The 23,544-nt window shown below is 48.1% G+C and overlaps 1 protein-coding gene and 1 long non-coding RNA gene across 6 annotated transcripts in view; one reads left to right on the top strand and one right to left on the bottom strand.

Moving 5' to 3' along the window:
• Nucleotides 1-5,155: 5,155 nt before the first annotated feature.
• On the bottom strand, nucleotides 5,156-7,480 carry LOC122736648. The gene is made up of 3 exons (XR_006354210.1): nucleotides 7,316-7,480; nucleotides 5,791-6,094; nucleotides 5,156-5,323 (listed from the first exon to the last, which is right to left on the bottom strand). It is a non-coding gene; the product is annotated as an uncharacterized LOC122736648 (long non-coding RNA).
• Nucleotides 7,481-7,676: 196 nt separating this feature from the next.
• The window catches only part of ELFN1 (extracellular leucine rich repeat and fibronectin type III domain containing 1), a 210,648-nt gene continuing 194,780 nt past the window's right edge, over nucleotides 7,677-23,544 (top strand). For 2 of the 5 annotated variants that reach the window (XM_043979012.1, XM_043979007.1), the window contains exons 1-2: nucleotides 7,677-7,856; nucleotides 14,104-14,347. The gene's annotated coding sequence lies outside the window, so the exon portion shown is untranslated. Of the gene's footprint in view, nucleotides 7,857-13,544; nucleotides 13,684-14,103; nucleotides 14,348-14,520; nucleotides 14,605-23,544 lie in introns of those variants that run through there. The other 3 variants (XM_043979009.1, XM_043979010.1, XM_043979011.1) reach the window with 3 other exon arrangements.

The raw sequence follows: 23,544 nt of genomic DNA, 5'->3' as shown, positions 1-23,544 counted from the left end.
CACACAGCTAAGTGTTATGTGTCTGAGGCCGGATTTGAACTCAGGTACTCCTGACTCCAGGGCTGGTGCTCTATCCAACAATAATAATTTATTAATGATGATAAAGATAGAGATCTGATTAATCTCTAAATTTCAGTACTATGTCCTCCAGTTTCCTGATTGGAAAGTCTTTAGAAATCAATTGACTAATATCTGTTTGTGTTTTTTTTTTTTGTCCTTGTGATGATGTTCATTTCATACCAACCTTCTTCTCCTTCCTCATCCCTTCTAATCTGCCCCAAGTTCCTCATTCAGGTTTTGTGGGTGGAATGTCAATTGGACCCAAGGGGGTGTCAGTTATTCTATCTCTTTCAAATGGGCTAAAGTAAGCCTGAAAATACTTTCAAGCCAGAAGCTGTAAAGTCATGTCATGTGGGAATTGGTAGAAGGAACTGGGAGGTATTAAGCAAGGAGAAGATAAGAGTTGAAGGAGAATAAAAAAAACAGCTGTCTTCCAGTGCTTGAAGGGATGTCATGGAAAAGACAGATTAGATTTGTTTTACTTGATCCAGGATGGCAGAACTAAGAAGAATGAAATCTTCAGAGAGCCAGATTTCAGCTCCATATAAGGAACTATTTCTTGGTGAATAAAACCATCTCCAAAGATAGTAAGTTTCCTATCACCGTGGGAAGTATAGATGACCATTTGTTTCCAGTGCTAGGAGAAGAGGTCCTAAAATAAATAATTATATAAATAAATAAACGAATGAATGAATAAAAATTAAATAAATAAATAAAGAAGAGGTCCTGCTCTGATACAGGATGGACTGAGCTTCTTGAGGTCACTTCCAATTCAATAACATTCAATTCAATTCAATTCAAGAACCATTTATTTTCTATTATACCCAAGGCACTGTACTAGATGATAGAAATGCAAGGACAAAATGAGAAATAGTCCTTGTCTTCAAAGATCTTACATTCAACTAGATGGGTGGGTAGGTGGAAATGCAGGTAGAAAAATAAATACAATATTTTCTGATGAGAATAGCACCAATAACTGTAGTTGGGATGGGGAGAGAGATGAAGGAAGGCTTCCTATAGGAAGTGGCATCTTAGTTGAATGTTAAAGGAAGCTGACAATTCTAAGAGGTAAAAGTGAGGAGGGAGTGCATCCCGGCACAAAAAATGGCACATGAATGCCAAGTTTGGAGAATAGTAAGCAGGTCAATTTGGCTGGAATGGAGAGTGCATGAAGGGAAATAATGTGAATTTGCTACAGACCAGTGACTCAGAGATGGGTCAAGGCAAGAGCACAGAACCACAAATTTAGAGCTGTATGGGTCCTTAGAGGTCATCCAGTCTAATTGCTATTCAGTCATTTCAGTCGTGTCCAACTCCTCATGGTCCCACTTGGGGTGTTCTTGGCAAAGATACTGGACTGGTTTGCCATTTCCTTCTCCAGTGGATCCCTTTTGTTAGGGAACCTGTGACTTGCCCAGGGTCACACAGCTAGGAAGTATCTAAGGTTGGATTTGAACTCAGATCTTCCTGACTCCAGGCCCAGTGCTCTATCCACCGAGTGACGAGCTGCCTCGCATCTAGTCTAAACACCCTCCTATTTTACATATGAGGAACAAATGAAATGGTTTGCTCAAAGTAGCATACATAGTAAGTAGCAGAGGTGGGATCTGAACCCAGGTCTTCTAACTCCAAATATAACATTTTTTCCCACTGAAGTGAGTAAAGAACTTTTCAGACAGGAGCTCTCTAGGGCTTTATAAGGTTGGCAGTTTTATGTTTTTGTACCTAATTGTGTTCAACTTGGATTTTCCCCTCCATTCTTTAAAAGTTTTCATCCTCAGCCATGTCTCAAATGAATAAGGAGAAGGAAGATACTTTTTTTCTTTCCTGTATCTGGGCCAGGAGTCTTCTGGGGAAGCCTGAGTATCCCAGAGGTCAGGCTGTCTGGTATCAATGGGAGAATGAGAACTGATGTAATCCCTTTGTGATAGGGGCTTGGGGCTTCATAGGAGATTATTGCCTATATCCAGGAATATTGCTTTACACTGCCCTTTAAATCCACTTCCCCAGAAAGGCCCTGGGGCCTGGGGATAAAAGTGACTTATTCTTTGCAGAGGGAGACTGAAGCCAAGGTCTGGATGCTACACTGGGCAGTAGGTAGGCCTCTTTTGGGATGGTCCATATTCCTGAAGCCCTCTGGTCTCACTACAAACCAGGTTTTCTTCTCATTTCTCCTGGACTGTCTCTTAGAGATTTGGGGCACATGTGGGGGGCGGAAATGAGGGGAAATGGGATCTTGTAGGTGAGGGATTAGGTTGAGTTTCTTTCCCTTTTTTCATAAAAAGGTAAATCTTAGTGACCCAGCTGTTGTTTGGATAAGAGCAACTAATAGTTCTGCTCTCTCTAGAGCATAGCTGTCCCTTTCTGTCTCCTTCATTTGGTCCTAAGAGAATGTTGTGAGTGTGTGTGTATGCAAGAGATATGGGCAAAAATAGAGACAAAGTTGAGAGATTGATTCAGTGTGTCCAACTGGGGCTCTGGTGACATGAAATCAGGATGCAGGGGCAAAGAATTGGAAGTCTGGCCCATGGACCAGAAATAACAAACTTATTGTAACCAGCTTCTCTCTCTCTCTCTCTCTCTCTCTCTCTCTCTCTCTCTCTCTCTCTCTCTCTCTCTCTCTCTCTCTTTCTCTCTCTCTCCCTCTCCCTCTCCTTCTCCCTCTCCTTCTCCCTCTCTCCCTTTCTTCCAGAATTAGCTGGTTATGAGAGTGTGATGTCATGGAAAGAATATTGACTGGATTAGGATTCAGAAGACTTGGGTTCCAGTCCTGCTGATTTCACTCACTAGCTCTGGGACCTTGAACAAAATCCCATTCCCTTCCCTGAGTCTCAGTTTTCCTCATTTCTGAGATAAGGAGTTGGAGTGAGGAAGAAATTCAGGGATCTCTTCAGAGAGCCATTCTCACCAGAATTGAAGTTCCAGTTCTGTGACTGTTGGTTTTGGCCTCTTATGCTTACTTGCTTAGACACTTTCTGTTATTCAATCATTTCAGTCATGTCTGACTCTCCAAAACCCCATTTGGGGTTTTCTTGGCAGAGATACTGAAATGTTTTGTCATTTCCTTTTCTATCTCATTTTACAGATAAGGAAACTGAGGCAAACAAGGTTAAGTGACTTGCCCAGGGTCACACAGGTACTAAGTGTCTGAGGCAGGATTTGAACTCAGCCCTGCAGATGAGTCTTCCTGACTCCTGGCCTGGCACTCTGCCAACTGTGTTACCATCTATTTAGACTAGGAAGTGACTTCAGAGACCATGTAATTTGATGCCCTTCTGGATTTAACTTGCTTAGGGTTACACAGGTTTTAGATTTGATTGTGAGCTCCTTGAGGGCAAGGACTCTTTTGCCTCTTTTTGTATCCCTAACACTTAACAGTTTCTTCAAAACAGTAGATACTTAATAAATGCTTATTGATTGACTATAAAAAAATCTGACATGGGATTTGAATTCAGGTCCTTTGAGCACAAAGCCAGTGTTCTTTCCACTATACCATGCTGCTCTCCTGCTTTTCTGTAAACTAAGCTTTAGTGCCTTCTATCCCCCCCAAATATCACTGCCTATTTATTTTATAGATACATATATTTGTAGATATTGTTTCACCAGAGAGAATGTAAGCTCTCTGAGGGCATGAACTATTGCATTTTTGGCTATGCATCCCTAGGGCCTAGCACAAAGCCTGGCACATTGTAGGTTCCTTTTTTTTTTTTTTGCAGGGCAATGAAGATTAAGTGACTTGCCCAGGGTCACACAGCTAGTAAGTGTTAAGTGTCTGAGTCCAGATTTGAACTCAGGTCCTCCTGAAGCCAGGGCCAGTGCTTTATCTACTGCACCACCTAGCTGCCCCTATAGGTTCTTAATAAATCCTTCTTGACTGGTTGATTGGCAAATAACCCTTACCAAATCACTTAACCTCAATGAGCCTGTTTCCTCAATCTCTAAAATGGGAATAATAATACACTACCTATCTCCCAGTGTGGTAAGAAAAACCACTTTGCACCCCATAGCCTACTATCTAGAAGTGAGCGATGATTCCAGTGTTGCTGGCATCATCACAGCCTGTGCCTTTAGTCTGTGTAAAAAGACTACACAGTTGGGTCTAGGGCTGCAAAAGGGAGGGGGGTGTGTGAAGGTATATGTGGGGCGTGGGTGTTTGTGTGTATGCCTGTGTCTGTGACAGAGCCTGAGTTTGGGTGCCTGTGTGCCTGCGTGGGAGTTCTCAGTGGATGAGTGTGTGTATCTGTGAGAGAAAGAGAGAGAGAGAGACAGTGACAGAGACAGACGAAGGGTGGGGGGAGGGAGAGAGGGGAAAAGAGCACAGGGAGGGAGAGGGAGCTATCAAGAGTGTGCTTTGTTTTACTTAGCTGAGAGAGATGATTATAACCATCCACTCATTCTCAACAGAGTTGCTTAAAGCAGCGTCCTTTCTCAGCACTCTGGATATGGAGAAGCCTGCTTTTCAGAGGTTTTTGGTGTCATGCTTAGGGCTGGGCTAGGGGAGTAAGGTTCAGATACTCACTTAAAAAAAAAAAAGCATATGGCCTCTGTGTCATTCATTTTTCCAAATGATAAAAGAGTCATAGCCAGCAGTAGGTTTTCCCTCCTTTCAAGGCATAGCAGGAATAGATTGGCTAAGGGTTCCTGTTAGGCTTATGATATTGAAGAAGAAAGTGCCGGTTTCTAAGGGCTACTCATACCCTACAGTTCTTCAAGGTAACGGTACAGTGCAGACTGTCCTGGGAAATCCCAGACCCTTGCCATCCCTTACTGCAGTGCTTGTCCTATTCCTCTAGGACACGGTTGGTCCCTTAAAGGACAAATGCCATTTCTACCTGCTCCTCTCTTCCCTTCAGTGAGGTTCTTTGAGCTGGGTCCCATTCAAAGAAAGAGCAGATAGCTAAGCTAAGCAAGAGTTCTTAGACTGTAGGAAGCTGTTTTGCCCTTACCCCCCAAATTGGGGAACCTAAATAAATATCCCTTTGCCTTCATAGGCCCACCTGACTACTGGAGATATAGGAGATGGAGTAGAAAGGAATAGAGGAAACATTTTTTTTCGGCCAAGATTTAATGATTCAAACCCAAGTGTTCTGGGTCTCCCTTCCCTCTAGGCAGCCTTGATGCGAGTCTTCTGCTAGTGGTCCATAAAAGGGGGCCTCTGGGATCAGAGAGCCTCTGAACTCTAATTGAAGCAATGAATTCTCCAAGCAGTGACTGTGTTCTCCATGTATCTGACCCTCTGCTTCCCCGGGGAGCCCATGGGTTTCTGGAGAGGGAAAAAAAAATCTTTCTCCCTCCTTTTTCTCAGGTCCTCTTCCTCCAAATCTACAATCCCAAGCCTGAATTTTTCTTTCCTTCTTTCTGGAAGGACATATTTGTTTGGCTTTGGATCCTGAGTGTGGTGGGTGGGATAGGGGAGCAGAGAGAAGAGGGAAAAGGAGAGGGGAGGAAGAGGCCGAGGAGAAGGAAAAGGGAGGGGAAGTCAGGGGCTGGACCAAAGGCCAGTGCCCAGAGGAGCCGCAGACTAGGAGGGAGTTTATAGGCTGCGGATGGGGCTGATTTTATAGGATCGGCTTTATGGGCCAGGAATACCTTGGCTTGCTCCTTCTAAGTGGAAGTGTCAGCTCTGCTTCTCACCTTCCCCTGATGTTAGACCCCCGAATAATGATTTCCTAAGGGTAGGAAGAGTGAGAACCCTTAACCACCCTTTCCACCCATCTCCGCAGTCCCCACCTGATCGGGGATCGCTGCTCCCAACTCCCGCGCAGAGCGCAGCTCCAGGACCCGCCGATTCCGTCCTCAGCAGTGCACAGCTCAAAGGAAAGCCCGCTTTGGGGTGGGGAAGTTTGCGAGGCCTAGGTTTCCCTTGCAGAACCTGGGGTTTAGGGGACCCAGGAGAGCTCAGGAGAAGAAAAAGGAAAACGGAAAAAGAGAAGAAAGGGACGGCGGCCCCAGTCTTTCCCCTGAGCTAGGGACCTCGGCCGGCGTGTGGAAAAACTGCAGAACCGATCTTGGGCAGGGTGGGGTGCTCTTGAGCCTGGATTGGATTTAAAAAAAAAAAAAAAGTAAAGGAAATGGGAGGAAGGGGGGAAAAGGAGGGGGAAATGCCCCGGGTTTGAGGCCTGGATCACTACGTCAGGTAAGGCAACTAAGGTTTTCAGCATAAAGTCCCTTTGGCCGGTGGTTTGTGGCTCAATGGGCCCCAGAACTTGGGGCAGCGCCCCATTCCTGGGGTTGGGAGTGCGAGGGCGGCTCAGGAGGGGGTCCGTTTAGAGACTATTTCTCGTAATCTGCCCAGATGCCACAGAAAATCCCTCCCACAGCCACCGCTGGGGCAAAGAAGCCTAGGAATGTTCTGCCAGCTCCCCTCCTTGCTTTTTGTCTGGACCTGGGCTGCGATGTATTGGATGTAGGGAGGGGACCATAGTTAGACGTGAGCTGATAATAGTGAAGTGAATAATAAAAAAAAAAAATTCTCCCTGAAGGGGTTGAGGGAATTTCATTCTAGACGGCTGGGAGAAACCTCTGTAAGTCTTCGAACCAAATCTCCTTGGAAGGGTGAACCCGGTGTCTAGCAAGTATTTGCGATATGCATATAGGGACATATATGTTATAAAGAATCACTTCGAGACAACTTTTATGGTGTCCACCTTGGGTAAGGGATATGTGTGTGTCTATGTCCTCGAGTGCGCATCAACTCGGTCGGTGCTTTTGTGTCACACTAGCCCTACATGTGCAAATGGGCTTAGTACTTTGCCCCAGTGGCACCCCACCCTCCTCTCAGCAATCCTCAAAGTTCCCTTGTGTGTCCAATGTTACCTGAACCCAAAACGCGGCCCCCAACTAAAAACTGTGTCCCCCTCCTTGTCTCCCACCCCTCCCGCGGCGTCTAGGAAGGTTTGGGAAGAGAAAGGGGTCCGGGGAGTGAAAAGAGGTGTCTGAGGAGAGAGACACTCAGGGGAAGGGGAGGGGGGAGGAGCTCTCTCCTTCCTTGCCAACCCTCCACCTCCCCCTCCCCTTCACCATCCTCCCTTTTCCAACTTCACCTCCCAACCCTACCCTTAAAAAAAAACAACAACCCCAAACCAGTACCCTAAACCTAAACCCAGTGGGACTCACCCAAGTCCACCCGACGTTGGGGAAGCTACAACCCACTCTCCTTCCACGTCCCCCTCCCTCTCCTTCCACGTCCCCCTCCCTCTCCTTCCTCCTCCCCCCTCCCAGCACGGGTTCCTACATTAAACCTTTGATCACGCACAGAAAGAATGTGCTACTATCCCCGCGCTACCGCCGCCGCCGCCGCGCCGGAGCCCGAGCCCGAGCCCGAACCCGCGGGCCCCTCCGGAACGCCGGCGCCGCCTCTCGGAACGCTCGGGCCCGGGGCGGCTCCGCGGCTGCCGGACCCGGCTCTCCGCGCACGGGGAGCCGCCTTGTTTGCCTCGGTGGCCGCCACCTCCCCTCGGCTTCTCGGGTCTCTCCTTGGCTCTTGACGCAGTCTGGAGCTGCAGCCGGGTTTCCTCTCCTCTCCTCTCCTCTCTCTACTCTCCCAGTCTCAGGCCAAGCCCAGCCCGGCCCCGGGAGGGGAGGGGGGGAGGGAGATTTGTCTTGGAGGAACCTGCCACCGGAGCTTGGGGAGGAGGAAGAGGAGGAGGAAGGAGGGGAAGCCGTAGCCGCCGCCGCCGTAGCCGCCGCCACCTGCCACCTCTGCCCGCTGCCTCTGCTGGGGATCTCAGCGCGCGCTCTCCGGGAGCTGCACCCCACCCCCTCCCGTAGCCCGCCCCAGGACACCCCGGCTTCAGGTAGGAGAGAGGGACGGGGGCTGGGACGGGGTGGGAGGGGGAGCGTTTTAGGGTGAAGGGGTCCTTTGCCTTGCCGCAATAAAGCAGAGAGGCAGGACCCCACCTCCGGGGGAAGCAGGGCTCGGATTTGGGGATTCGCCCCTTCACTGCCGTCACCGCCCCCCAATAGCTTAGGACCCTGACTCTTCGTCCCCTAAAGCTCCAGCTCCTGCTCAGCCTTCTTTCTCTCACGTTGCTGCGGCTCTGCCCCTTCGCTGTGCCCGCTTCCCTTCGCGGTCTCCCTCTCCAGCTCCGGGGCTCCCTCCCTTTGGGGGTGTGAGTACCCGAAGTTAGCGGTTGGTGAACTCGAATCAGACCGATTTCCCCCACCAGAGCCCCAAGACCTCTCCCCTAAGGCCAGGGGACTCCAGACCCTTCGAGGAACCCTAGGGAGCAGCAGATTCCCAAACTTTCAGGGTCCTATGGATCTCCGGGCTTAGGGAAGTGGGGCGGGGGGCGGGGGGGGGGAGGAAGGAGGCGGTACCGGCAGGGAGGGTCTCGGATCTCCTGTTCCCCGTCTCATCTGTGTAGAACCCGAACCAATCCGGGCTACCTATCCCCCCCCCCTCCAACTCTCCCACCTCCTCACCCTCCCCGCGCGCTCACACACTCACTCACACACACACACACACACACACACACACACACACACACCCTCCCTCCAACCCTCCACCCCCCCCTTTTTTTTTAGAGCTGGAAAGATGCTTTGGTATCGAACTACCGGGAAGGATATGGGGGAGGGATGGAAAGAAGGGGGTTGGAGGGAAATGGTACGCCCCCATTCCCATGCACAGATCGGGGGGCTCTTCCTGCGGGATGCAGTGGCTGGCTGTTCTTGGGGGCTCCGAGTCCCAGTTTAGGGCAACGTTGGCCCCAAAGGCTGCATCGCCGAAGTGTGAAGAACCAACACTGGGCTATTAATAGGAGCCTGCCTGTGACCTGACTGGCTCCTTCAGACTGCTTGGGGAAGCCGGCCCAGGCTTTGGGAGCCACAACCTCCTTCAATGTTCACCTCTTTCTCTCTTCCACCCCCCCCCCACACACACAATTCCTGTCGCTCCACCCCAGCAATCCTTCCATCTAACCTTCCCGATTTCCTCGGCCGGCACTCTGTCTCCTCTGTCTTCCCTGGTCCCCACTCTCACTCCCTTTACCCTTCCCCCACCTCCTTATCTCTTGCATTCCCCCTTTTCAGCTCACAGTCGTTCTCCCAACCCCCAAACTTTTCCTAGCCCTGAACTAGACTATATAGCGCTTCGCTGCTGGCCCAGGGATTTGCTGCTATGGAAGGGTCTCAGTGTCCTCTGGGCCTAGCTCAACCTGACACCCCTGTCCAGGGTCCCCTACGCAGGTCTTTGGTTCACTGGGACGATGGGATGTAAAGGATTAGGCGAATGAGGGGTGGCCAGTTGGGAGCTGCCGCTACTTCTCTGCTCCGCGACAGCTGTTTGCCCGACCAGCGGGGACGGAAGTTTCTCGCGGACCAATTACTGCCTCCCCCTCCCGCCCCCGATTCCCTCCACCCACTTATTCCCACTTCTTGTTCCGTTGGGCTCCGGCTACCCAAAGGGTTTGAGGGGGATTGGGGGGGACAGATTACTAGAGAAACTGTTGGGGACCTAGGAGACCTGGGGATGGGTGAAGGGAATAAGGAAGCTGTCTCAGAGTGTTGGTGAGGGAGTGCAGAGGTGGAGAGGGACTAAGAAGCAATTTGGAAGGGGTGGGGGTGTCAGGGCAGCTTCTGGGAACAGTGGGGAGAAGGACCCAGTGGCCACCGCAGTAGACCCAAGGCCTCGGGTCTCCCCCTAGGAGGATGGTGCCATCATTTCGCCTCCGGGGATTTATTCCAGTTTTCTCTGCTTTTAAAAATAAACCCCCCGGTGTATTGTTGGTGGTGCACTTGTCTGAACTGCAATGGTCCTTTCCCCCAAGCTTCCTCCTCCCTAGAGAGCTCTGCTCCTTTTCCTACACAACAGACTGGTGTGGTCCTGTCCTCCTGTTGTGGGACGACATCTTCTCTACCCCGACTCTACCTTGTATGTGTGAAATTTCTGGGGGGCTCAAGGTGTGTGTAGGTTGCTGGTGTCCCTATCCCCCTCCCCAAGCATCCCCAGGCCATTCTAGTTACCCGAGTTGAGGAGGAACAATGTTTTGTTTTGGTTTTCTTCCTCTAAGTTTATCTTAGGGGTTTGGAGCAGGAAGGAGGGGGACAGAAGTGTGGGAGGGGGGATGTATATAGCTGCTTTAATGTGCCTGACAGATGTGGCTATAGCGCCACCTTCTCTGTAACAGAATTAATGATCTGCATGGAGGATGCCAATCAGAAGAGCCATTGGGAGGCTGGGGCCTGAGAGAAGGGAAGAAAAAGGGGCAGGAGAGGGAACTGAGGAACTGACAGCATTTTTAGGTAGTCAGATTGTAATTTTCTGAGCAAGGAAGGACGCTTGGATTGGAGGGAACTGTTCAGTGGAGGTATTAGAAAGGCAAGACCTTATCAGATCTCCTTCCTCATATGTAGCCCAGTTTAGAATCGCCTCTCTCCATTGTAGGCCCCCCCCCTCCCCAATAATGCTAACTCCAAAGAACCAGTTGATTTCCTTTGCTAGTAGCTAGTATTCCTCCTCCTCCTCCTCCTGGGACTCCATTAACTTGCTGAAGTATAGGCCCAGAGAAACCTGCTTCTGTTTCCCAGTGACTCTTGGAACTTCTTCCTACCTGGGCAGAGATAACCTTCAGAAGCTCTGTGCTCTGCTCCTAAGTGGAAGAGTAGGGTGAAAGTAAGGCTCTCTTTCCCAAGACTCACAGAGAGATGGCTTACCCCTCAGCCCAACACCCCCAGTCTAGGCCTGGATGCTCTAGCTTGCTCTCCTGAAGGCTCTGTTCATAGAAGAGTTAGCATAAAGCAAAGACTGAGGTGGGGCTCAGAAATTAAAGAGGGGCTTTCCTTGCATTCAAGGGTGCAGATCCGGTGAAATCCTAAAATCCAGCTGTCTTTGAGACCTCACCCTCAATATAATTTAAGGATCTGATTTAAGACATACCCTTGGGCTAACTCTTGACCTGAGATGCCCAGGTACTTCAGGACTTCAAGGTGGGAGGGACAGGAGAAGAGCTCTAAGACAATGTTCCAGACAAATAGGAGCCCTATATCACTTTCTATTTCTATTTTTATTTTTTTTTACTCCCCTTGGGAACGTAGAGGAGATAGCAAAAGGGAGAACCCAGTGAGGGAAGGGGGGGGAGGTTCAAAGTGGGTGGAGTTGGGGAATTCTTTGGCTGAAAGAGAAGCTTGAGGAGAACCAGAAACCCTGAAAGCCCCTTTGAGCCTTTTGTAGGATGCAGTGGGAGGCCAGGAAGACAAGAAAACTTGGGAAGGCCAGCTGTTCACTGCTATAGAAAATTCAGTTTCTTCATCAACATTCACCATCCCTGCAGCCCACCTCACCCCATTATGACTGAAGCTACCTGAATTTTGGTTCTGTCCCCCCCCCAACTTCTGGGAAGCCAATGCTCGTGGGGCTAGGCCCCCAGAGGAGAAAAAAAAAGGATTTGAAAGCTAGTTCCTCTGGAAATATCTACTGTCCCCTGGTGTTTTCCCCTTCTCTTTCTTTCTGAGATGGACTTCCTTGGTTGAGTGGGAAGCAGAAAGAGAGCTCTTAGAGACTTATTAGGCCCTGGAGCCAAGAGAGAAGACCTATCTCCCACAATGGAGTTTCTAAGCACTACCGTTGGCCTTTCCTTCTCATAGCAGTTCTAAAGGGCCTGCTGACAGTGGCTGGGGACCCTGGACTCTACCTCTAGTGACCCTTCCCCTTCATTACTAGCAATGGAGTAATGGCCGAAGGAAGCAGCCTTGAATGCTAAAAATAAAATAAAATAAAAAACTTCAAGTACTTATCCATAAGGAACTCATAGATTCTCACTGAAACCAGGGAAAAAGTGTGTGTGTGTGTGTGGGGGGGGGTCTATGCCATCTTCCCTGTCACATTGCTGCCCAGGCTATTGACTTTTGGTGGTTTCATTCTAATTTCAAGGATATTCTTCCTGTTCATTGTAAGATGAGTTTCCCAGGGTAAAATGGAGGGGGGGGGGGCTGAGGAAGTAACTGATGTGCCCCTTCCTCAATCCTCCTAGGGATTACTCTTCCCAGATTAATTTTATGAATCGAGGAACCTAGCCCACTTTGACAGACAAAGACTAGCCCCTTGGGGGGAGCTCGGTCTTGACCCAACTCCTATCGGAACCCAGAACTTGATCATATTAGGTGATCTCATCAAGTATTTAGGGCGCTGGAGCAGTCCATGTTTTGGGGTGGGCCAGTCAATACAGGAATTAGTTTTCTTGTGGGGGATTCATTCATATTCTCTCTCTCTCTTCCTCATACACTATAGGATTTATCTTGATTTGCTGCCTTTGAATTGAGTCAACTCTTTTGTATGCTGCGTGAATTGGCCAGCTGCTTTGTAGAAAGAGGAAAGGATCGTGCAGTGGGTACAGAGGAAAAGGGGACTCAGTGCTGGTGATGGAACGAGACAGGAAGGGGGTGGGGGAGAGAAGCCACACTTACAAAGAAAGCGAGTCAGCGCTGACCCAGGACAGGCTGGGGGAGGGGACACAGAGCGAGGTCTAGCATTTCATCTTTAGCTACTAGGGGTGGTAGCGTTGTAGGACTGGGAAGATGAAATACCCTACAGCATAAGAGTGTAAACTCTTGGAGGGCAGTCATGTTTATCTCTGCGTCTCTCCCCCACCCCACTCCCCTCCCCGCACGAACCTCAGGACCTTGTCCAGAACTTGAGCTCTCAGTAGGTCGGTGGAATAAATCCAGTGGTGGTAAAAGGGAGGAACACAGGAGCTGGGAGCAGGTTCGAGGGGGCTCTTGTGCTGAAACACCTACTTTTCCAACTTTATTCCCATTCCCAATCCTCACCTTTCTGATACTGGACAAATAAATGGTCTGGTAGTTCAAGAGTCCAAGAGGAAGGGAAAGCCCCGGAGGATTCCCCGTTTGGTATATAGCAAGCGCTTAATAAACGCTCCGTCCTGGAAGAGAAAGAGTGTGTGTGTGTGTGTGTGTGTGTGTGTGTGAGATGTCTGGATCAGAGAAGGGGAGAAGTTGGCTAATCAATCCATATTTACTGAGCCCTCCCCACCCCGGCGCGGAGTCCCATTCTTAGTGCCACTGGGTAACAAAAAACGGTTCACTTGCCTCCCCCTCTCCCCCCAAAGCAAAACAAAACACCCCACTGCATCTCATATCTTACCTTCCTAGAGAAGCTGCCTGGGACAAAGTAAGAGAATAGCTCAATAAGACAGATTACTTGGTTGCTTACCCTTCCTACTCCGCCCTCCTCCCCTCCTCCAGTCTAAGTATTTGGGGAGGGACGAGTGGGGGCGGGAGACTGGGGACTAGAGCCCTGAGGAAACCCTCCTTTTAATGCTAATAGCTCTTCTAGCCCAACCCTCTCCCCACCCCCACTCCCCATAGACGCCCCCACAGCTGTGGGACACGGAGATCGCTCTGTGGATATAGACGGGAGAGAGGAAAGACAGATGTACAGACCCTAAGAGAGGAGAGGAAAGGAGAAAGAATGAGAATTCTCTTTGCCTGAGAGGGGAGGGGAGGGGAGGGGAAGAAAAGGGAGGGGAGGGGCCGTGCTCTCAGATCGATGGGAGAAACAGGGGAGGAATTTCAATCTCGAGAGCAAAGTTAGATACTGAAGGACTGGAGAGAGGGAGAGGCGGCGGAGCCTTGGCAGTGGCATCTCGCAGCTAGCCGGCTCCGCAGGTAAGGAGCCCGAGCCTTCGAGAGCTGGGCGCCAGGGACGGACATGGGAAGGGAGGCTGGAGTTGGGGATCGGAGAGAAGGAGTTCGGGGCTGAATTTTAGCAAAGGAGAGCCGCTAACCCAGTCTAAGATCCCTCCGCCCCGCCCCCTCCCCCGTCCCCTTAGCCTTCAGGTGTTGCACCTGGGTACCAGGTACTGCGTGCAGCTGCTCCCGGCCCGATTCTCGGAGTCCGAAGGGAAAGTCGGCTCTGCATCTTCCTCTCTCTCTCTCTATCCCGCTCTATCCCACCCTTAGCCATCCCTAAAAACTAAGTTCGGAGTAACTTTTGCGGGCTGGTTTGCCCCTTGGCTTCCGGCCGCCGAGGTGGGAGGGGATGGCCACTCCTCCAGCTAAACAAACAGTCGAATTTGCTCTCCACAGTCACCGACTCGCGTGGGAGCCCCGGGGCTGAGCGGCGCCTCTCTCCTCACCCGCGTCGAGGGAGAAGGAGCGAGTGAGCCAGCGCAGGACACGTCGTCCTGCTGGGGACGGAGCGACCGTCAGCCGCGGGGGACTTGGGGAGACGCCGGAGCCAGGCCCGGAGCGCCCCGGCTGTCTAGACTTGGAGCCTGCGTATGCCCTGGGGAAGAGAAGAAGGAGGAGGGAGGCGGTGGCCGCGCAGCGCGTAAGTTTGTTTGCATCCACTTCCGAGGACAGGGTTGGGGGGCTGCGTTGGAGGGGAACCAGACCCTCCGCGCCTCGCCTCCACCTTTCCGAGCCGCGGCGGGTGTCCTTTGACCTCGGGCGCTGTTCTGGGGTAGGGGGTGGGGGTGAAGAGAGAATGGACTCTGCCGGGAGAGCCAAGGACAAGCCCCCTCTCTCCCTCCTCTATCGGCTGGGGGAGGTGGCGGTTCTCAGGCCGGATCTTCTGGATCAGCCCCAGTAAGCTAAAGCAGTTGTCTTTGATCGTCTAACAAACGCTGTCCAAAGCTTGGATCTTCCCTTAGAGCTAGGGACTATTAGCTGTTTGTCAGATTTCCTCCCTGCGCCTTGGGCTGGGGTGGGGGACGGAAAGGGGGGTGGGGAGAGAAAATAGGGGGGATAACAGAGGCGTGGTACCCAGGGAAACTAGCTTTGGTTCTGGCTGGGGGGCGGGGGGGGGGTGTGGTGGGGGGACCGGGAGCTTGGGATGGGTGTGTTAGCAACATGCTTGGCATAACTCGGCCAAGCCACTTTTCTAGGGCTCTTGGAGCAGAAGCAGGATCAGATTTGTGGGGGAGGAAACCATCCCCCGGGAAACCTCTGGGGCTGAGTGGTAGGTACCAAGAAAACCACCTTTGCCTTCCCTCTGCTTCATTCCAGCACGACCTCGACCACCACAAAAGGTCAATTACTAGCTTGACCTGGGGGCTCCTGCAACCAGAGTCTAAAGAGATTGGACAAAGTTAGTGATTTGGTAGCCTCTGTTAATTCTTTACATTTGGGTTTACTTTACAAATAATAACTGCCAATTCACATTTACATCTCTTTAAGGCATGCAAAACTCTTTCCTCATAACGCTCCGGTGAAGTAGGTAGTGCCGGTATCATTAGCTCCATTTTCTTGATGAGGAAACTGAGATTCAGATTGTCTCTCAGTTACTCAGTAAACTGCAGGAAAGGAACTAGAACTGGCCTTTTGACTCCGACACCGTAGTTTCTTGTTTGAATGTCATATTTTTGAGCCGTATCCATGCCCCATTTGACGGATGGAGAAACTGAGGCTCCAAGATGCTAAGTATGGTTGTCCAAGATCACAGAGTGAGTTAATAAGAGAAGCTGCTAAGAGAATCCCAGTGTGCCTTTACTCTCAGTATTTCTTACATAAGAAGATAAAAAATTCACTTAGGAAAGCATGAAAACCTCAGTGCTCTTCAAGGCAGGCAAGAAAGGTTATGATAGGGCTATTGCAATAAAGCCCTATTAGGTGCTCAGCTCATCAATCTCTCCCCCAGGCACCTTGATTCGAAATTGGGACCCTTTTCAGTTTAATATCCACCCGTTTGCAAGGTAGCTAAATGTAGAATTCAGGATGATATAGCAGCTTGGGAATAAGGAGTGAGGAGATTCGTGACTCTGGAAAAGCTCAGCATGGACGAGAAATAAAAGGTATCTCCATCAACAGAAATAGCCAGTCTCTAGACTCACAGAGCAAGGCAGAACTTGGAAAGGGAAGGGGGCTAGGAGAGATGAGGGTGGAGGCGATTGCATAAGGGATAGCCTTTGGTCTAGAACAAAATGGGAGGAGGAGGAAAGGTAGAAGGGCTTACTTCTGTCAAAAGCCCAGTGCTTTTTGTAAATATTCCTCAAAATTGGCTTCTCTGTACCTGCAAAAGAAAAAGGGCAGATTGGCATTCTCAGAATCCCTAAAAGAATGTCTCATCTAGCTAAGATGGTCTAAGATGGAACCTGTGGATAGACAGCTTTGATTGACTTGAATACCTTTCCCTTATCATTTAACATGGAATGTTTGGACCCCAGATATCCCCAGTGGGTTTGCCTCAGTTCTAAAGAGCAACTGCAAAAAATATTAGGGACAAAAAGGATTAAAGTGATACGGATGAAGATTCTGGAAAGCTTCTTGAAATGTTCAACCCCCACCCCACTTTCCCGGCCCTTATAAGCATTGGTGAATTGTTTCCCCAAGTCTTCTGGGTGAAAGGGATGGAAGAGATAGAAGGAATAAATTAATTAAATTCAACATTTGAAGTTCTTACTATGGGAGGCAACATGATGTAGAGTAAGCATGTTGACTACTGCCTGGGATCTAGGCTGATGTACTATTCATTTCCTTGGTTAAGTTGCTTCCTTCTCAAGGCCTCATCTCTAAAAATGAGGATGTTGGACAAGATGATCCCTAAGCTCCTTTCTAGCTCAGAAGCCCAGGCAGGGTACCATACCTCCCAATTCCCCCCTTAGATCTATCCTCTAAGATCTTACTGTGGTCCACGGTGAATGGAAGCAGAAGAGGCTGTTTTTTTGTATGGGTTGTTTCAGACACTATTGGCTTGGAGGAAATTTATTACCATAGGTGCATAGATTTTTTTGTATCCATATTTCTCTGGAGAAAATGGACAGGCAGATCCTGTAGATACACCAGTAGATGTATATAACTATATATATGTATAAATTGAGAGTGGTTAAATGAAATATACTGGTGAATGACAAGCATGTAGATATATCTCAGGGTCCAGGTGACAGGGTAATAAATTTCACAGCATGAATCAGAAGCAGTCAGTAATGTTACCAGAGAGCACCGGATAAATTTTATTTTGCGACTTTCAGCACCCTCCCCCTCCCAAAATGTTTTTCTACCTGAGATATTTCCTTTACCTTCTTTCACTAATTCATGAATTCTCTTGCTGGTTTCCATGGATGCTTCTTCCAAACAAAAAGACTCACTCATTTACTACGTGGTCCTTGCATTTGAAGCAGTTTGATGTAGTTGTGGATAGTGGGACACTAACTCTTAGAAAAAGAATTGCAGAATGTTAAGAGCTGGAAGAAAGCTGGTGCCTCATTTTACAGGAGAGGAAACTGAGGTTCAAAAAGGCAGACATGATTTACCCAAAGCTATATAACTAGTCTATGACATTGTAGACTTGGACTTTTGCCTAAGATGTCATCCATAGCCCAGCATCCTAGGTTCTAAACTGAATGGAATCAGGTCCAGTCTTGGGTGCTACACTCCCCATCCTCCAAGATCATGGTAATTTTTGAATCATGCCTCAGATACTTACAAGCTGTGTGACTCTGGGCAAGTAATTTAAACTCTCTGGGCCTGTTTCCTCATCTGTAATGTGAGAGGATTGATTTTGATGATCCTAAATGATCCTTTTATGCCCTCTTGCCTCCAAGAAAGGCTCAGTCACTTGGGGTGATTGGGGGAAAAGATTTGGATGGAATCTCAGACAACATGGGGTTTTTTGTTGTTTTTTGTGGGGCAATGAGAGTTAAGTGACTTGCCCAGGGTCACACAGCTAGTGTCAAGTGTCTGAGGCCAGATTTGAACTCAGGTCCTCCTGAATCCAGGGCCAGTGCTCTATCCACTGCACCACCTAGCTGCCCCTACAACATGGTTTTGCCCTCATTTTTTGTCCTCAACTGAAGTTTGCTCTTAAGAATTTCAGCATACAGTTCAAAAACAGGTCTCTGGATAAAAAGTTCCTATATCCTATACAAGCACAGAAGGTAACAATTCACATATCACTTGCAGGACAGCTTTTATCTCAAATGTAAAAACATATAAAAGCAAAGAAACCCACATATAAAAGCGTTCATGGTAGTCTATACATGATCAATCTTCTGCTGTCAAAGACAGGACTAGACCCCAAATCTCTTAACCATCTGATGCTCTTTCTATTATACTATTGGTTAGATAAGTAGAAAGGCTGAGCTTTTGGAATGTCTCTGGGTTGCTAATGTCGGAGTTACGGGTTATGAATAGTGAGATGCCAGCTGGCTCTGCTGAACAGAGCAGATACTGTAATTAGAGAGCCATGACAGAGGCCTATGTGCTATTTTTGTCCACCTACCCTTATGCATACCTGTGTGGCTGGCCCCACACATAGCAGTTCTACAGTGGTGAAAAGTGTGGCATATCACGGTGATGACATCAAGAACATAAAGGCTTTCTCCCTGGATATCCTCTTTACCCCCTCTCTCCCTTTCCCCATGACAATTTTTCCTAGCCACTTAATCTCCTTGGATGAAACAAGAAGAACCGTTTCATCCTTACCTAACTATGGAAATTTTCTTGTCGTGACATGTAGTCTGCTAGGGGAAAGCTTCTTAAACTATGGGCTGCCACCCCACATGGGATCGCATAATTCAATGTAGGGGTTGTAAAAAATTTGGCAGTAAATGTTTGATTTGTATACCTATCTTATATACCTCTATATCCAGACTGTAAAAATTTACCCAGTAAAAGGGGGTTTGCAAATGGAAAAAGTCTGAGAAGCCCTGCTCTAGAGTGAGGGACAGAAGGAAGAAACATTCCCCCAGGGCTATTTTAAAAAAAGTGTCTGGAAGAGCCAATACTTTAAATCCTAGAAGGATTTTTAAAAAAAGATCCCTTTTGAGGTGAAAAACATCGTATCTTTACAACCCCCTCTTTTTTTTTTTTGCGGGGCAATTGGGGTTAAGTGACTTGCCCAGGGTCACACAGCTAGTAAGTGTCAAGTGTCTGAGGCTGAATTTGAACTCGGGTACTCCTGGATCCAGGGCCGGTGCTTTATCCACTGCGCCACCTAGCTGCCCCTACAACCCCCTCTTACTATGAAGGAAGAAACAGGCAAAGTGACGTGCCCACAGTGAAGTTAATTGTTAGAACAAGAACCATGCTATCTGAGACTCAATCCAAATCTCTTTCCCCAGTTACTCTAAGTGACTAGCTCTTCTCTTGGAGGCAGGAGCTAGAATGGACCTTAGAGGTCATCAAAATCAATCAGATGAGGAAAACAGGCCCAGAGAATTTAAGTGACTTGCCCAGGGTCACACAGCTAGTAAGTCTCTGAGGCAGGACTCAAACCCAAGTTCAGCACTATCCATTATACTGTCCTGCTTTAGAGGAGAGATAGGTCAGAGGGGTCAAGGTACTTAAATACCACTCCTTTTCTTTTGTTCCTTTCTGATTATTTCCTAAGAGGGTTTCCTTTTTTTCTTTCCTTCTACTCTCCTTCTGTCATTTTGGGTGGTAGAAGAATGCTGTCAGACTTCACACGCTGGCTGTGGTACATCCAACAGCTTTGCTAGTGACAGTACCTTGGAGGATCTCTAGAAAACTTTTCTTTGTAGAAGTTCAGAGCCCTTCTACCTCCTCTACTTCCCACCCATTTCTCATGCCTGTCACCCTGGAAGGCAGAAAAGAGCAATGTATAAACCAAAATCATAAAGCAAAGTGATTGGCAGAGTGCTGGAATCTGAATCTCTCGAGATCTGGTCCTCCTCTCTAACTCCCGACCTATGCTGTTACATCCCTTTTAGCTCCAGTGTTCCATCCCCCCCATTCCAGTTTTCATTTCACCTTCCTCCATTGGTTCATGAATCTTTTCAACTGGAGGACTCCCACAGCTAAAGACTTGGTTGCCAGTTAAGGTTTACATTTGGCTTTCCTTTATTCCCTTTGTAGCAACTATACACCTCAGCCTATTCTCCCCCTCCCTTCTTTAGACCCATTGTCCTTTAAATGTCCTCATTGTCCACCCCAGGGCCTTGCCTTTGTGAACACCAAGCATGACCCAGCTGCTTGAACAATGTATTCAGTCATTTTCAGTCGTGTTGGACTCTTCGTGACTCTTCATATCTTTCTTGGCAAAGATACTGGGGTGGTTTGTCATTTCCTTCTTCAGGAGCTCATTTTACAGATGAGGAACTGAGGCAAATAGGGTTAACTGACTTGCTCGGGGTGACACATCTAGTAAAACTCAGGAAGATGAGTCTTCCTGATTCCAGGTCTGGCACTCTATTCACTGTACCACCTGTCTGCCCTGTGCTTGAACAATAGCTCTGAATAAATTAATACATAAAGACTATAGGAGCTCAGAGGAGGGAGAAATCGCCATGCTTAGTGTAGTCAAGGAAAACTTTCTGGAGGAGGTGAGATCTGAGCTGGGCCAAAGGATGGTTAGGATTCAAGTCAGAGAAGAGGGGTGAGGAGACCATTCTATGCACAGAACTGGGGGATCAGAGGTCCTGGACACAAGAAAGCATCGCATTTTGGAGGATAAGCTGGTAGAGCAGTATGGCTCAGTTAGAAAATAATGGGAGAGAGACAGCTAGATGGCATAGTGGATAGAGCACTGGCCCTGGAGTCAGGAGTACCTGAGTTCAAATCCGGCCTCAGACACTTAACACTTACTAGCTGTGTGACCCTGGGCAAGTCACTTAACCCCAATTGCCTCACTAAAAAAAAAAGAAAGAAAGAAAGAAAGAAAATAATGGGAGGTAAGTCTGGGAAGGCAAAAGAAAGGATTGCAGAAGGTCTTTCATGCTCTATTGTTCTACTTCTCTCTCCTTTTTCTATCTCTTGTTTGTCCTATTCCTTTCCCTGCCTCCCTACCCCAGGCCAGTGGATGAAGCCCACAGTCAAATAGATCACCTTTTCCCAGACCCCTCACCACTAGAAGAGCACTGAATTCCAAGGGTCTCAAAAAACCTATGACCAATATCTGCATGGTTTCCTAGCATATTTGGGGGATAGGGGAAGAGGCACCATCCCCCTACCTCTACCTCCTAAAAAATGGAAAGGGAGCCTGGGGTTACAGACATCATTCACAATAAGATTCTTTTGATTTCTTGAATCCAGTTTGCCACAGTTCTTAAAAAAATGAGGCTAAACTAGAGTATGTTGCATGTAATAGGCACTTAGTATTTATTGGATGGATGGATGGCTAGGTGGGTGGGTAGATGAGTGGATGTATGAGTGTGAGTGGGACAATGGATGGGTGGATGAATGCATAGGTGGATGGGTGAATAGATGGATGGATGGTAGATAGATGGGGGGATAACTGGGTGGATGGATAAGTAGAGTAGGGAGAACAAGAGGAGACAAGGAGTAGCCAGAATGAGTTACTTTGAACTCTATAGAGCTGGGAAGTTCTGTATAATAATTAATTATTATACATTTATTAATTAATAAACATTTATTAAACACATACTATTTGTCAGGCACTATGCAATTGAGTGTTAGGCACTGGGAATAAAAAAAAGAGAAGTAGTTTTTGCCTTTCAGGATCTTACATTCTATTGGGGGAAATAACATCAATATGAACTGTATATAGAGCAATTCATGGTGCACCAGTAGCTGTAGGTATCAGGAAAGGCCTCACGTAGATGGAACTAAAAGTAAACTTTAAATAGATTTAGAGATTCTAAGAAACAGAAAGGAAGAGGGAGTTCATTCCAGGTATGAAGGAATGGCCTTTGCAAAGTCATAAAGATGGGTGTTGGGATGCCATGTGTGAGGAGTCCAATGTCTCTTAAGCTAAACCACACCGAGGAGTACAAATATAGTTTAATTCTTTCTCATCAATGACTCCTTTCTCTTGGCTACAGATCTAGAATTCAGAATTCAGAGAGCAAGGCCTTGGAATAGGAGAGAAGCAGAGAGTCAGGAGAAAGACAAACAAGAATTTGGAAGGAGATTTTTGCATTTCAAGGTTTTGAGAAGTGAGGACTTTGGGTAGAAAAATGGTATGCAGACCAGGAAAAATATGCTTGGCATCAGAAGCTGGGAAACACTGATCCAGTCCCAACCGTTTTTTGTTTTTTTTTACAGTAGAGGTAAATGTGACCTATCGCATACCTTATAGGTTTAAAAGAGTAGCAATCTCTGGATCCTGTTTAGCCTAGACAGGTTCAATCTATCCCTCACCCCTTCCTTGTTCTACTGGGATTTATAAAACCAAACTATGGTAAACTAACCCCCCTCCTACCCCCTACCCTAACCTAAGACTAAAGGACCAAATGTGCAGCCAGTCAACATGCCTTTACCTCTCTTGAACACTCTAGGGAATCAGAAGCTGTGGTTCAGGCCTTTGAGAAATGAAAAGAGGGTCATGGTGGAAGCCTAGCCATGGAGCTGAACCCCCTTCTGGCCTTGCGCCCTGTGCAGCTGCTCCTTTGACAGTTGCCCGGTTTCACTATTGCTTAAGGCTCTTTGGAAAAGTTCAGATAAATCAGAATTCTGGCATCACTGAGATCGGAGTGCTTGGGAAATCACTGTCAGGCGGGCTGTTCCCTTATATTTACAGTAAGCTTTTAGTTTTATTTCAAGCAGAATCAAAATGAGGAACCACTTAGTCATTAGCTCCTTCTAGTTAAATTTATTAAATACATTCTCTCTCCCTCTCTTTCTCCCTCCCTCTCCCTTCCTCTCTCTCCCCCTTTCCCCCCTCTTTCACACACACACACACACACACACACACACACACACACACACACACACACACACCCTCCTGCAAACTTTATTAAACATCCGCCAGGGAGCAGGCATCTATAAGGGGCCAAGGCCCAGGGAAGAAGGCTTACCTCCCCTGTCACTCCCCCCAGGCTAATCAAAAGGAATACTTTTCAAGAACAGCACTTTGAGAAAATGTCACTCTGCTAGGTCGGAATTCATCACATAGCCCGCCACAGCAGCTATAATCTTTAATCATCCAGAGCAATCAAAACAAAAAAAGCCAAACAGCGTTGCAGGATCCATGGCTCAGTGTTGGCTCACGGTGAAATGCCCCGTCACTGCGGTGACGGGAGCTGGAAGCTTAGGAGCTAAGAGCTGGGGTTCAGCCAATACTGTCACCTTCAGCTGCCACCCACTCCTTAGATAGATGGTTCTATAGTAATAATGATGAGGATGAGGAGAGCTCACTTAACAAAGTCTTTTTCCAGTTTACATCATGCTTTCCTCACAGTAATCCTGTGAAGTAGAGAGTGCAAGAGGTGCTGTACCCATTTTTTTTTTGGTGGGGCAGTGAGGGTTAAGTGACTTGACCAAGGTCACACAGCTAGTAAGTGTCAAGTGTCTAAGGTCACATTTGAACTCAGGTCCTCCTGACTCCAGGGCTGGTACTCTATCCACTGTGCCACCTAGCTGCCCCCATACCCATTTTGCAGCCAGGGAGGCAGGCCTACTTTCATGCTGGGCTCTGTACTGGAGGAAGAGTTCCTGTCTCTAGGAAGCATGCAGTCTAGTCATACAAACTAAATACCACCGTGCCAATTACAACGTGGCACAGAGACCTAGATTCCTTAACCACCACTTTCTCCAGGAAGAGTTTCAAAACTGATTTTTCTTCTCATCCAGTGACTTCCCCCCATCATCCTCCCTTCCCTCTCCCACTCA

This window comes from Dromiciops gliroides, chromosome 1 (genome assembly GCF_019393635.1).
Source record: "Dromiciops gliroides isolate mDroGli1 chromosome 1, mDroGli1.pri, whole genome shotgun sequence".
Classification (NCBI taxonomy): domain Eukaryota; kingdom Metazoa; phylum Chordata; class Mammalia; order Microbiotheria; family Microbiotheriidae; genus Dromiciops; species Dromiciops gliroides.
Note: the sequence above shows the minus strand (reverse complement) of the source record. Positions and strands in the feature narration are given on the sequence as shown.